The sequence below is a fragment of the Octopus bimaculoides genome, chromosome 2, assembly GCF_046866305.1.
Source record: "Octopus bimaculoides isolate indiv1 chromosome 2, ASM4686630v1, whole genome shotgun sequence".
NCBI classification, from domain to species: domain Eukaryota; kingdom Metazoa; phylum Mollusca; class Cephalopoda; order Octopoda; family Octopodidae; genus Octopus; species Octopus bimaculoides.
The window spans coordinates 89,975,038-89,990,435 of NC_142929.1; the positions used below are offsets into that span (position 1 = coordinate 89,975,038).

Consider the following 15,398-nt stretch of genomic DNA (forward strand, 5'->3'; position numbering starts at 1 on the left):
AATAAGGTTAAATTTCCAACAATTATTTACCAGTCAATGTAAAATTCCAGATAAATCCTCATGCATGATAGGCAAATCGAACAATCTTAGATATTATTTTTCTCGTGCATATTATTTGTTGTTTTATATATATATATATATATATATATATATATATATATATATATATATATATATATATATATATATATATATATATATATATATATATACATACACATATGTGTGCTTGCATACAGGATACCAAAAGTGTACGTACGCCGCTATATGTATATGTATATAAAACAAAACAGGAGGAACATAGGAGATGAATGTCATGGAAAGGAATATAAGAGATGCTACACGGATGGTAGTCGAACTAAGAAAGGAAGGCCCTGATATTTGTATTTCTAACTGTGTCCCATTTCATTGTGTTTCTTTCTTCGTCCTTGTTTTTGTATGCTTTCGCTTGCTTTCTTCCAAAGAATCTAATGCTCTTAGCTTAGATTTTCTTGGGACCGACCAAATTAGAGCAGTCTCGAGAGTAACCGGTCGAAACTGCTAAGATGATGTAGTACTCGACTGAAGATTGAAAACTCCGAATGACCCGTTCTCGTTTTTTCCTGTCCTTTTTATGTATCGTCTAACTGTCCGAATGTTTTGTTATCGCATGTTACGTTCTTGTTCCATGTGTTTATATATATATATATATATATATATATATACACACACACACATATATATATATATATATATATATATATATATATATATATATATATATATATATATATATATATATATATACCAATTCATGAAGAACCTCCGACACATTACAGTCAACAATGTCACCTCGGTCCCGCTTCACTTCCGGGCATTCGCTACATCTGTCTGTCTTCGGACTGCTCTGGGGCCAACCGGATTTTCGCCTTCACCATGAACACCAATTATTCTTCCCGGTACATCCTTTGCGCCACATGGGCTCAACTCACTTTTTCTCTTCATGTGTCACCAACCGTACACGGATTCCCACACACCTCACACATTCAACTGCACTCTCCACTTACACACCTGCATACCACCCACCTTGGTACCCTCACCCCACATACCACTATAAGAACACACACATAATACCTGAACACAGACAATATATATATACACACACAGACAACAAACATAGGCAAACATATCTTACGCCCACAAGCATACACAATACACATGAACACTATTTCGTCAGACATACATACACATATGCACACACAACCTAAACAAGCACACATCAACTGATACACACAGCATACACACACAAACACACACACACAAACAAACACCAGCATACACAAACACACACACACATACACGCTAGACTCACTTGCTCCCCACATAGACATACATGCATGCGCAACTTAGTTCGTTGGGAGTCACTATTACTGTTTTTACAATTATGTCCCTTTCAATATCTTTATCTCCCACATTATCACGCTTTCATTCAACCTCTTTTTTTCCCAGTATTTCGCCATGCTGGACTGCTAGACTGCTCAACTCTACATCGTATTTCTCTCTCCGTCTTTTTCTTTCTCTCACCATCTTTTCATCTTAATCCTTTCTCTGGAAGAGCGTAGTCTGAAAGCATACATTTTTTTTCCATCTTTCCCGAGATTTAAACTAATACACCTGCTTGCTGTTCCTATACATGTCTTCGTCTTTTGTTTTCTGTAAATTTGAACTATATGTATATATATATATATATGCTAAAATTTTCCTGAGAGATTCATATCGCATTAGACACTTTTATGGGGTAAAACAGTCATAAGGAAACAGTTTCAGCATCAACATGATGATTCTTTGTGGTATTATTTATAACTATAATTTAGATTGTAAGAAACAGTTAGAACCCCGACATTTTGTGTTATCATCCACATAGAAACCGATTCTTCGCTAAGCAACTGCGGGTACATTAACGGCTACTGTGCAGTTTCTGCAAAGATTCAAAGGCTTCACCAATACAAGAAACATTCTTTCTGAATTCGAGGCTGACACGAAATTATTTTATTTTGTTGACTGAAATAATACTCACTCCAGTTTACTTTTGCAACTGTTCCTGCGGACCTGAAAAGACAGCGCTTATCATGGACTCTATGACTGGTGGTTGGAAGGGGTCGAGTTATACTCAAATTAAATGCATGGTCTGAACAATTGCACGGAAGGCAGAGTCCGCTAAATGCACACGAAAGTAGATGAAAGAATTAATCTGGTGGACTTATGGAGTCTAACACACCGATTTAACATCAAACGACTTCCTTGCTGCAGTGATGGTGAGTGGGTTAGTGGTTAGGGTATTCGGCTCACTGTCGTAATGTCGTGAGTTCAAATCCTGGCTACGCACAGTGTCCTTGAGTAAGACGCTTTATTTCACGTGGCTCCATCCCATTCAACTGGCGAAAATCAGTAGTACTGTGTCACGCTCTATCTCCCAGACAACTACGTTAAGAGTACAGTGTCTGTGGTGTGCTCAGCCACTTGCACGTTAATTTCACGACGGCGTGCCGCATTTCTTTAGTGCTACAAATATACAAAATGATAGGAAAGACATTTTAAATTACAAATTATTATTAATATACATGATTTTCAATGCATATAACATATAATATAAATAAATCTACATTATAACTGCGTGCGCTTACTTGAATGTTTGTTTCAATAAGCGTATATATTAGCGTTGCTGTAAGTGTATTTAATATGAAAAAAATATTGTTTTGAGTGAGATAATGGATGATGATCAACATAAATAAACTTAAGTGTATTTACATGTACATTAATATTGGCTATATGTTTGGAGATATTCCATCAGCTTTCATTCGTTTCTGCATTTATTCTTTAGATCTTTCATATTCTGCGAAATAGTTGTGCATATAAATGTGTCTGGCAATAGGTGTTCTTGCATTTGTATGAACGTAACCATGTCAAAGTTTTGTGATTTAATAGACGAAGTCTAATATATTTCCATAATAGTTTTGAATAGGGTATTTGTATAACTTAAACTTCTGAAAAACTAACTGAATAGAATATGTAGATGTATATATGTAGGTACATACTTATGTCTGTCTGTCTGTATATATGTATACAGGCATACACACATACACACATAAATATACAATATATATATATGTGTGTGTGTGTGTGTGTGTGTGTGTGTGTGTGTGTGTGTGTGTGTGTACAATATATATATAAATTTATATACATACAATATATATATGTATGTATATGTATATACAATATATATATATATATGTATATATATATGCATACATATATACATGCATACATACAAATATAAATACATGCATGCATGCATACACACATACATTCATACATACGTGCATACATACATACATACATACATACATATGAAGACAGACAAAGGTATAATTGTATAGATAGAATTATGATTTAATAAATGCACTTGAATCAGCATTTTATTAAAATAGAGCAAGTATAAGATTTATATTTTTATTATATTTATAAATGTAGTATAGCACTAACGATATGCTGTTGCACAAACACGCATACACACACAAGCGCGCGCACATACACGCTCACACATGCACACATATATATATTTATAAAATTCCACATACATATTGTGAGATGGACACTCATATACCCTCATGTATATATTGATTACATATTTACCCATATATGTATATATATATATATATATATATATATATATATATATATATATATATATATATATATATATATATATATATATCCATATATATGTGTATCTATATATCATCCTTTTGTTATTTACACCACCTGTCCTCGTCTGTTGTTATTATTTGTATATTCTCCCACATGTATATATATATATATATATATATATATATATATATATATATATAAATATATATATATATATACATATACACACATATATATATATGTATATATATATATATATATATATATATATATATATATATATATATATATATATATATATATATATATATATATATATACAGAGAGAGAGAGAGAGAGAGAGAGAGAGAGAGAGAGAGAGAGAGAGATACAGATAGATAGATAGATAGAGAGGGAGGGAGGGACAGAGATAAATATAAGAGAGTGGTATAACAATGCACCAATATTTACTGGAAATAGTAGGTGATAATATACCATAATAATAGACGTTCAGATGAGTAATATTGGCATAGATGTAGTCGCGTAATTTGGAAACTTCAATCCCAGGCCCTAGTTTATCCGCATGTGGGTTGTACATGGTTTAATGTTGTTACAGGTAAGTTGAAATTTTCCATGTTAGCCAACCGCAAACATTTTTGCCTGTATATATATATATATATATATATATATATATATATATATATGGGTTAGTCTTTGTATTATCTATATACACTCCATTTATACAAGTATATATAGGTATGTGAATATGTATGTATATATGTATGTGTATGCGTATGTATATATATATATATATATTCATGCCTAACTCATTTGAGCGGTTAATGGTTGTCCAACCGTAGCTAAGCCAAGGCATTTTAAAACAATAGATGACCAATTAGATGAGGTACTGAACAGCAAAAAGTTACCCCTCCTCACTACCAGCAGGATTCCAAAAGAAAAATGACGGAGTAACTCACCACAGGTTTATAGAAGTCTGGATATCATTGTAACAATTCTCACAAACTAGTTAATAAATTCCTCTATTACAACCATGACTGACACGTACGCACCTCATAGGTTTCTGATATCTCTCTCTCTCTCTCTCTCTCTCTCTCTCTCTCTCTCTCTCTCTCTCTGTATATATTTATATATATATATATATATATATATATATATATATATATATACATACATATATGTATGTATATATATATATACATACATATATATAATAATATTAGGGATAAAAATCTAAATTTACAGGTAAAAACTCAATTAAACTCAAATTATTAAAAATTAAAATTATATTAAGTTTCACAGTATAATATATATATATATATATATATATATATATATATATATATATATATATATATATATATATATATATATGTATATCTATAGTTTTAAGGAAAAGAACCAAGGTTCATGAACTCATCGATGAAAATCCACTGTCACATATAGAAAAATTAATAAGTAAAAGCACAATAAATAAGTATGATATAAGACAAAGTAAAAATCATAAGATAATGATAATAAAACGACTACACGTATTTCATAACAAATTTTCAAATAGAAAGAATATTTAAATCGATTAAAACTATCGAAAATCAATTCTACTCAAAAATATAGCTAATCTTCAGGTCAAAATACAACACTAATAATAATAAAAGAATGTATATAACAACCAACAATAAATAACAAATGAATGTATATAAAATACTTATTATATTAAGATAGAAAAATATTATTAAAAATATCAAAATTATAAACGTTTCATAATCAACCCGACGTCTATTATAATACAAGTTAACAGGAAAATTATATGCAAAAACAAACTTTAACGAATCTTTCGTTTAGAATACAATTCGAACGAAGTTTTAGGTTAAAATAATAAAGATAGAAGTAGCACATATCTAAACGTTGTATTAGTTTAAACTAAAAGATTTTAGACTAAAACGTTTATTTAAAAGAAGGCTCGTGAAAATATTGCGTAAAGAAAAAGAATAGAATAAGTAGATATAAAAACATAAATGAAAATTTTCTTATTAATGAAAGATTAAACTTTATATAACTTAAGTCATATTAAAACAATTAACTATATTGTATAACGAAAAAATTAAATAGTTACTTATCCCATAAAATAAAAAGAAATATTAAACAGTATTAATGGGAAAAATACAATCCTAATCTAATCGAAGTCTTAGTTTAGGCTAAAATGATAACCTTACTACTAATTAGTTAAGTGTTAAAAAAGGTGTCGACTAAAATTATCATTAAAAATCAATTGAATTCATATAAAAATACATATTTTTTTCAAACAATGATATAAATTCATTTAACAAAGGTAAAAACGATACTTATCGCTACACTGCTGCAGTTTAAACTAAAAATTTAGACGTTAAACTCAGAACTAGAGCGTTTATTAGAAAGAGGTCGCGTGAAGATATTACGTTAAGAAAAAGAATAGAATAAAGAGATATAAAAACATAAATGAAAGAATTATTTATAAAATCATGAAGGAAAGATTTAAACTTTATATAACTTACATCGTAATAAAACAATTAGCTATATTGTAAAACATTTTAATGAACTTTAAATTCTAATTAATTATAAATTTTAAATAATAAGACTGTTGTACCACTATCCCACATCTATACTTTAACCTGGTGGAAGCAATGCTGGTGTATTGCACTATTTAATTCTTTCCTTCATATGTGTGTGTATATATATATATATGGAATGAAATCTTGATATGTTATCATGAAATTGTAATATGGTCACTAGCTATTTATTCATGACTAGTATTGCCGATGTTATCTCTATAGATGACACTGGCAAAGCCAAATGTTATGTAATAAACTTTATTCGCTGACTGAACACACATATAACACTTGTATGTTCTGAAAATGTAACTTTCCCAAATAAAGTGCGCGTCATATTCAGGCTCTAAAGCGGCTATAGGACGTGATACTTTACATCGTATAGCAGAAATAGCTGCAGGCGAATGAAGTCCATTACATAGCATGTGGCTTTTCTGGTGTCTTGTCTTTGCTTTCTATACTCAATATTTTTCTGGACTACACGTATATTGACATCTACAGCAGGTTATTAATCTCGCTATGCCTATGGTAAATATTAACATACACACGCGCACACACACACACACACACACACACACACACACACACACACGCACACACACACACACGCACACACACACACGCAAACATACACACACACACACATAAACAGAGATAAGTAAAGAAGAACATGTATTCAACGGCATTCTTTATTTCAGAACACTCCAACTGTTTTCATATCTTATTACACCCGTAGTACATTATAGTGAAATGACTGTCCAATCTACTCAAAGACTTATTCAAATGAATCACCTGAAGAAACTACATTGTACACCTTCGATGTAGAATAGTGATTACGCAATATGTTAATTATATTATTTCATGGAATGAACTACGAGTGTAACGAGTACGAGAATCAATGACATGCAATAAAGAATATCATTCAAATTATTTTCCCTTATTAATCACTTTCTTTAAGCTCTACGGATACTAAGGAATTCCAGATGTATATCCGGGGACAGGAGTGTTTTCATCCTATGATGACTTTCCTTAGCGAATAACTGTGGACAAGCTTTGTGAAGCCCGCAGAATGGTATTTACCCAAATTTTATTCACCCATAAAGATTGCGTTTTTTTTTATATACTTCTTTTACTTTTCAAAATTGAGATAAACAAAGTTCTTTTTTAATCTAAAATATACTCTCCTTCATTTTTTTACAATGCTCTCCCATCTATCTGGTAGACTAGCAAGGCCTCTTTTCCGAACGTCAAAAAAGACTCCTCCTGTCCTTATCTGACCTCGTCTACAGAATTCATAATAAAAGACGAGGCTCTTCTTTTAGGCTGTAGTTTCCAGCTCGCAATTTCTGGAACCACCGCTGACACTGGCTTACACTTATTGTCCGATTTCCATATATTACATTAATATTCCTTGCACTTTCCGTTGCGTTGTTGCATTTATTGAACTGATAAAGGAAAATATGCAAAATATGCTCCTTTGTTACTTCCATTATAGCTTTCAAAAAACTTAAAATCGAAATGCACTCTTCAAAATTGAACCAAGAATAAATACAAGGTAAAATGACTAGCTGTTTTTAAAGAAAGTTGATGCAGGTAGTTTATCTCGTTCCCATCCGATATTTACTTCATGCAATTGAAAAAGCCGCATTATTTATGGCATGACTCTATATATACAAGCGTGTGTGTGTGTGCGTGTAGCTATTTGCGTTCATGTGAAAATATGGATCTATATATGCTTGTATGTGTGTGTGTGTGTGTGTGTGTGTGTGTGTGTGTGTGTGTGTTTGTGTGTCTGTGTCTGTGCGCGCGCGTGTGTGTGTGTTTGTCTCTGTGTGTATGTATGTATATATAAACTAGAAAAAATATGTTACTTGATAGAAAGAACATAGAATCACATCACGAAACACCAACAAATGAAAATTATTTAAATGGAAATGAAAGGAATAAAAGTTGATCTAACATTTCGAACACTTTATCAATGAAAAATAAAAGTAATATTAGTTCAAGCGAAAGACGAATGGAGACGATGTCCAGTTTGCAACTTGTTTACATTGCAAGTGTTAATGTATGATTGGTGGGTGGGGATCATAAAGTTTATAATAAGCATTATGTCGTTCTGCCAGGCTCGAAGGAAACATTGCCAAAGTAAATTGGGGTGAATAATATTAGAAACCACAATATAATACATTTACTCCACAGTCTCAAATTCAGAAAGATATCTACCCATTGCAAATTTATTGTGAAGAATAAGCCATTAGTGCATTTGTCCCACATATATTGTCATTTTTGTAGTGCTATGGGGGAAAAAAATCAGTTCTACTACAATCTTGAAATGTGTGTGGGAAAAACGAGCAGCAATAAAACATATTCGGGTTCACTACCGCATTCACTGCTAACCAACATCTTTATTAATGTCTGACTTTGGTAAAATGCCACAAATTTGAAAAGAATGAATATATTCGCTTTTCCAATATTAATATTAATAAAACTAAATGTGAATATTATTCAATAGGCTCATGTCAGATACAGAACTCGTGCTTACTTCATGAAATATAACACGGTTATTGATTTTTACAAACATGCTTCTTCAATTTCCGCCCTATGCTTACGAATAACATCTAAACAGCTAAGAAACAAACGTTTCTAGAATATTGACCAGGAGCTATATTAATAAAGTTTCGGAACATTTATGGAGTAGACAGAAAGAATAAATACGTAAGGAAATTTTCTGTCATTGGTTAAGTTACTTGGAAACACAACAAATATATCATATTCTCAATGCATTAATAAAGAAACGGTTCTTGAACACTCCAAACGTTAATTGTAAGGAAACGTAGCGAGGTTACATGTTCTATAGGAAAAATACACAGTCGCAATATGTTGTGAAATAAGGACGATGATGTAAATATGAATTAGAGACCTTCTTCATACTAATGAGATACAGGTCGTCGACACTCAGAATTTACATATCAAGGTTGACACATGTTGACAGGGGGAGAAAATGACAGTCAATCAAAGCATGGTAAATTTTCCTCAAACAATAATATACACTCAAACGCAAACACATACATTCACAAACACATTCATATGTATGTGCGTACCTGCGTATGCTGTACGCATGCGCGTCGTCGTTGTATAAATATGTATGAGAGTGTATATATGTGTGTATGTGTATGAGTGTGTGTGTGTGAGTGTGTGTGTATGTGTATATATATATATATATGTGTGTGTATGCATGTATATATATATGTGTGTGTGTATATGTGTATTTACACATATATATATACATATATATATTTAAATGTATATATATATATTTATGTGTGTATATATATGCGTGTATTTGTATAGATCTCTACGTCATTTTATGAAAACCTTCGACTGTTATATGCAACGCAAACAAATAGCGTTCTTGTATACAAAAGAAAATATTATTTATAATAATTGCTACACTTCTCTGCAACATATCTTTAAAGACAGAAAAATTAGATGTTTATTCATTAGCACACATTCCCGATATTCGAAGAGATTTTTCATGATTGTAAGTTATGTATTTTGTGTGTTTAGAATAGTCAGAATATAGCCAATGCATTTGTTGAGACTTTTGAAAGGCTAGTTATAAGTTATACACAAGGCGGATAGTTATATCTAGGTAGTTAATTACTGCAACTAAAGCTGATATTTATCTTGCGTAAATATTTATATTCCTTAGTCATATAATGAGACATTAAATTTAACAAAATCAAAAGCTTTTACGAGATAGCGACAGAGGAAGCTTAGTGATAAAGGCATAGCAAATTGTGAGGATTTGCATTCATGTCTATAAGGCTTTGAACGGTGAAAGCAGATTTATTGTTAAAATTAGACTTGAAATTAAGAGGGATACTTAATCATTTTCGATTTTTGAATGTATTATATGAGCGGTGAAGGGATGCTGTTTTGTTTTTGTACCGTACGAATGTCGTGGTTTGCTACGAATGAGAAGTATTCACTATTAATTCATTGACCACTATAAATTTTATGGTTTCACCCATTTTTCTGTATGTAATTGTAAAATATTTTGATTTTAGTGCTTAGAATACATACAAATTTTATCGAAACCTACCTGAAAATAGTTGGAATTTGTTCTGTCTTTCATTTTACTTTTAAGATCTTGCTCAAGAGATTTCTTTAATTTTTCGAATTCAAATTCGAACATCAAATAGATCGTCTTCAAAGAGAGTAAGCAGACGCTTTGAAGATAGGGACTTATTGAACTGGAATCTTGAATTTTCATAGTTGTCTGTTTTCTTGTTTATCAGCACTAGTGGGATACACACCTTATAATTTTAATCACATTTTATTCATATGTATAAACATATTTCTACACACACAGGCAAATACACAAACACATATACATGATGGCTGAAAACTCGTCTTCGAGTATTACCATCGCCTGATCGAAAGTCCTGCACATGCGAAGGCTACGACCAGTCATTTTTGTTCAAGCTACGCCTGTGCATGATGATTTCTTTTTATAGTTCTGGAAGGGAATTGTTGGACACATAGCGGGACGAAAAATAAGACCTGTCGGAGGGTGGAGGAGCTCACAAGCAGTCAACGGGCATAGAATATTATGTTTACATGTATATGTATGCATGTATGCATGTATGCATGTGCTGATACATACAAATACCCGGGTTGGTGTCCAGGCACGCGGATGTCCCACTGGGAGTGGGAGGTCCCTATGTTGTTGTCATAACATATCTCTAGGAAAGGGAAAATTTGAGGGAAAACGTGTGACACTGACAATATTTAATGACGTACACAAGTTCTTTTCAAGTTTATGTTGCCCATGTTTAGAGAGTGAGGCTGGACATACATACATAAGCATATATATATATATATATGCAGTCTTACAGCTGTTTCAGTCTACGGTGACATGCCTCACTCTATCTATATAACTCCAGTAAGCTGAAGTAATTGAGAGAGGAAATGGATAAAATAGAGGTACATGTATGATTCTCTAGGCCTCTTCAGAGATTTTATAACGTTCAAAATATAAACACATTAGAAAATCGTAAAAACTCATATATATGCATACTTTAACATATATAGATATACATAATAATACATAAATACATGAATACGTATATGTACATTTAAATGTACATACATAAATGTCTATACATGCACACCAAGGAGTCAATTATTATTGTAATTATACACGAGGAGGACACATATATATATATACCCACCCACACATACATACATACATACACACATACATACATACATACATACATACATACATACATACATACACATATGCATACATAAGCATTCCCGGTTGATTGATTGGCTGATTGATGGGTGAACTGATGAATTGGCTAATTAGTCGTTAGACTAATAAGTTATTGAAGATACTCAAATCTAGGGTTACCCCATTCACTCTTATCTGTAAAATAAAAAGTGTCCCAAATATAAATTTAACAGTAGAAAAATAGACGAATCACCAAGTTTGTGAACAACTACCTTAGGAGTTTATTAGTTAAGTGACTCAACTATATAGGGAATCCTTCTGTCAGTCATAGTAAATTTTAAGCTACCAAAAATAACTACAATTTGAAAATATGTAGGTATCAATTATATATGTAGGAGTTTTAGTGAGTAATCTCAGACTGCATTCTAGACGTAATCTTAGCATTTAACGACAATATACCAAGAATATATATAAGAGCAGTCTTATAGTATCGCTGTGTTATTGGTTTGTTCCTTTACCCCTTATTGTAATGTGGTCGTGTATGTGTGTATACATACATACGAATATTTATTTATCTCCGCATACACATTTTTTGATAATTTATTTAGTCTTTGTATTATTTATATACACTCTATTTATATATGTATATAGATATGTGCGTATGTATGTATGTATTTATGTATGTGTGTGTGTGTGTGTGTGTGTGTGCGCGCGTATGTGTGCACGTATATAAATATATGAATGCACATGTATGCGTATGTGTATGTATATATATACTCATGCCTAATTCATTTGACCGGTTAAGAGATTTTAAAACGATAGATGAACTATTGGATGAGGGGACTGAACAGCAAAAATTACCCCTCCCCACTACCAGCAGGATTCCAACTGCCCACTACCAGCAGGATTCCAACTGCCCACTACCAGCATGATTCTAAATTCTCCATAAGCAGAAAAATAACGGAATAACTCATGGCAGGCCTATAGAAGTGTGGACAACATTGTAACAATTCTCACGAAATATTCTTATATAAATTCCTCCATTACAAACGGGATTGACATGTACGCACCACATAGGTTTCTGATATAAATATATATATATATATATATATATATATATATACATGTATAGTAGGAAAACGAAAAAAAAGGGCAGAATGCTAAACTGGAAGCATATTTTAATAAAGATTTCTTCTAACCGGTTTTCATTGCGAAAAGGAAATTATCAAGAAGAAGGAGAATGAAAATGTCTTTTTACAAAGAAGTACAAAATGAAGAAAATAATATATAAAACAATAATATATAAAAAAATAAATATACCCATACATTATATTGTCTTTGAGCTTTTGAAGTTCAATAGTAGTGCATGTATAAACTAGTAGGAAAAATAAGGATGCATGAGAGTTGAGAGTTTTGTTAGGTTTTAAAAAAGGGTTAAAAGTTTGTGTTAAGGAGGAAATGTGGTGTCAAAACAGGAAGTGTGTGTAAGGGGAGACAAGTGTTTTTAGTTGGAGTTATGAGCTCTTTTTCAACAGGAAGTTTGTGTCTGTTCATAGAGAAATAAGGTCACTGAGGGGTGTGTGTGTTAAGAAATGGTTGGAATTTCTCTATGAAAAGATTCTCCTTGTTGATTCTTTCTTGTGTGGAGATTCTGTCTTTACATTGATAGAAAGGGAATATAATGAATTTAGGGCTTCTGTTTCTGAAACAGCTGTAAGACATTGTCCCATCTTCGGTCACTAGATGTCCTTTTTAATTACTGATATGGCATAATTTGTCACATGTGTTTGTATATTGTTTTTATTGTCCTCTAAGTTAAAAAACAAACAGGTAAATTGACATAAGACAATGTCTGCAAGTTGATGAATACGACATATTCCCCTCCATTTTCTTATTGCTATATAAAACACTAGTGTAATAATAATTGGGTATCCTTCCGGCAGTATATTGGATAGATATTATCCCTTAGTGGGTTGGATTCACAGCCCCTAACTTTCTTGGATTAAACATATATATATATATATATATATATATATATATATATATATATATATATATATATATATATATATATATATATATATATAATGTATTCAGGGCATATGAGCGTGCGTGCTCGCATGTGTCTACTGACAGTTTTCCTTATCAAACTAAGAATGAAATGTATATTCATCTCATTCGGCACAATATACAGACACGTGCACATACGTATATACATATACACATATAAATAAATACACACACACACACACATATATATAAATCATATGCACACAACTTGTGCGTGTATGTGTGTGCGTGCATGTGTGTGTGTGTGTGTGTGTGTGTGTGTATGTGTGTTTGTGTGTGCGTAGACTTTGAGACCAACTTTCAAAATTCCTAGTAGTTGGATAACGACCAGGCCTGTATAGCTGAATAATGAGGCCTATTCCACGCAAAAGATATTTACTTCATATCATTAACGCACCTGTAACTATTTCTCAGTCGGCAACACTTATGGAGACGATTGAGATGCTACAGTGTCACAATCACAATTATTTGTATCGTGAAGGAGCACAACTATTATTTGAATTTAGGAATACTCTGAACTCTAAGCAAAAATGTATATAAAATCTATTGCTGACAGTACTCCTCTATTGTGTTTCGGCCAAGCTGATCGCACCTTACTTTTTTTGAGAATGAAGCAATTTTTCACACAATCTATTTAGCAGTTTTTAAAGAATGTTGTATACGAACTCTTAAACAATCCAGATGATATAGTTGAACCTATTTCCAATAGAATCGAAATAGACCGCACTGAAGATGGCAAGTGATGTGGGAGGCGATGTAATGCAGACATGAAATATAAAATGCTTGCTCCAGTATTATATTTCTGACGGGCAAGAATCCTTGCTTGTGTGAATTTGTATTTCCGAGGTAAAATACAAATAAGAGTTTAAAAGAAAATGGTCCAAAATATTAATGAAGTGATAGCATTTATTGTGAAAGGATTATCCCAGTTCCTCAGTCAATTCTTTGCTATAATATAAAGATTTCCTGTGTGTAATGAAGCTGAAAATGAGTATTTCTAGCATAAATTATCAATATACCATGTTTGCCAATCATTTCCTTTGTTCCAATAGTTTTTTATGTCTCATTGTCTAATTATAATTATCAAAACATTGGAGGCATTAATAATGAATAATAAGCAAAATACACAAATCAAAATAATCATAGATAGAATAATGAACAAGAATGATAGCGGATTTCAGTAGTGATGTTAGTAATGATGATGAAAGGTCAAATACAAATATAAATGGAATAAAAATCCATAATGTGTACAATACAAAAAGAATAAACATAAAAATAACAGAAAACTAGTAAGGATATGAATAACTATATAAAATTACAAATATATCAAATAATCTAAGATAGAAATAAAGCAATGACTTTGATGATAGGAAATCTGATATCATAATAAAAAAAATAATCAAAGTGATGAGAGTGTCTCGGGGGATAATGGCTCTTTATATGGTTGAGAAATATAACTTTGAGTGTCACACCTACAAACATGGACAGGCATACGTTCGTAAGTGTATGTTTTTATGTGAGACTGCGCATGCTCAGTAATGACATGAATGTGTGTGTGTGTGTGTGTGTGTGTGTGTAAGCGAAGACGTGCCTGGGTGGTAAGCAGTATGCTTCCCAACCGCATGGTTCTAGGTTCAGTCCCATGGCGTGGAACCCTGTACAAGTGTCTTCAACTAGAACTTCGGGATGACCAAAGCCCTGTTAGTAGAGTTGATACAAGGAAACTGAAAGAAGCCAATTCTCGTCCAATTTCTTTTGTCATTCTGCCGTTTTCTTTTGATTATTCCTATAAAAAAGTCAATTGATGTGAATGTGGA

At 32.0% G+C, this 15,398-nt stretch overlaps 1 non-coding gene across 1 annotated transcript; it reads right to left on the reverse strand.

Annotated features, from left to right (window-relative positions):
- Nucleotides 1-14,169: 14,169 nt before the first annotated feature.
- LOC128247189 (small nucleolar RNA SNORD116) lies at nt 14,170-14,260 on the reverse strand. The gene has a single exon (XR_008263589.1). It is a non-coding gene; the product is annotated as a small nucleolar RNA SNORD116 (small nucleolar RNA).
- Between the last annotated feature and the right edge of the window lie 1,138 nt (nt 14,261-15,398).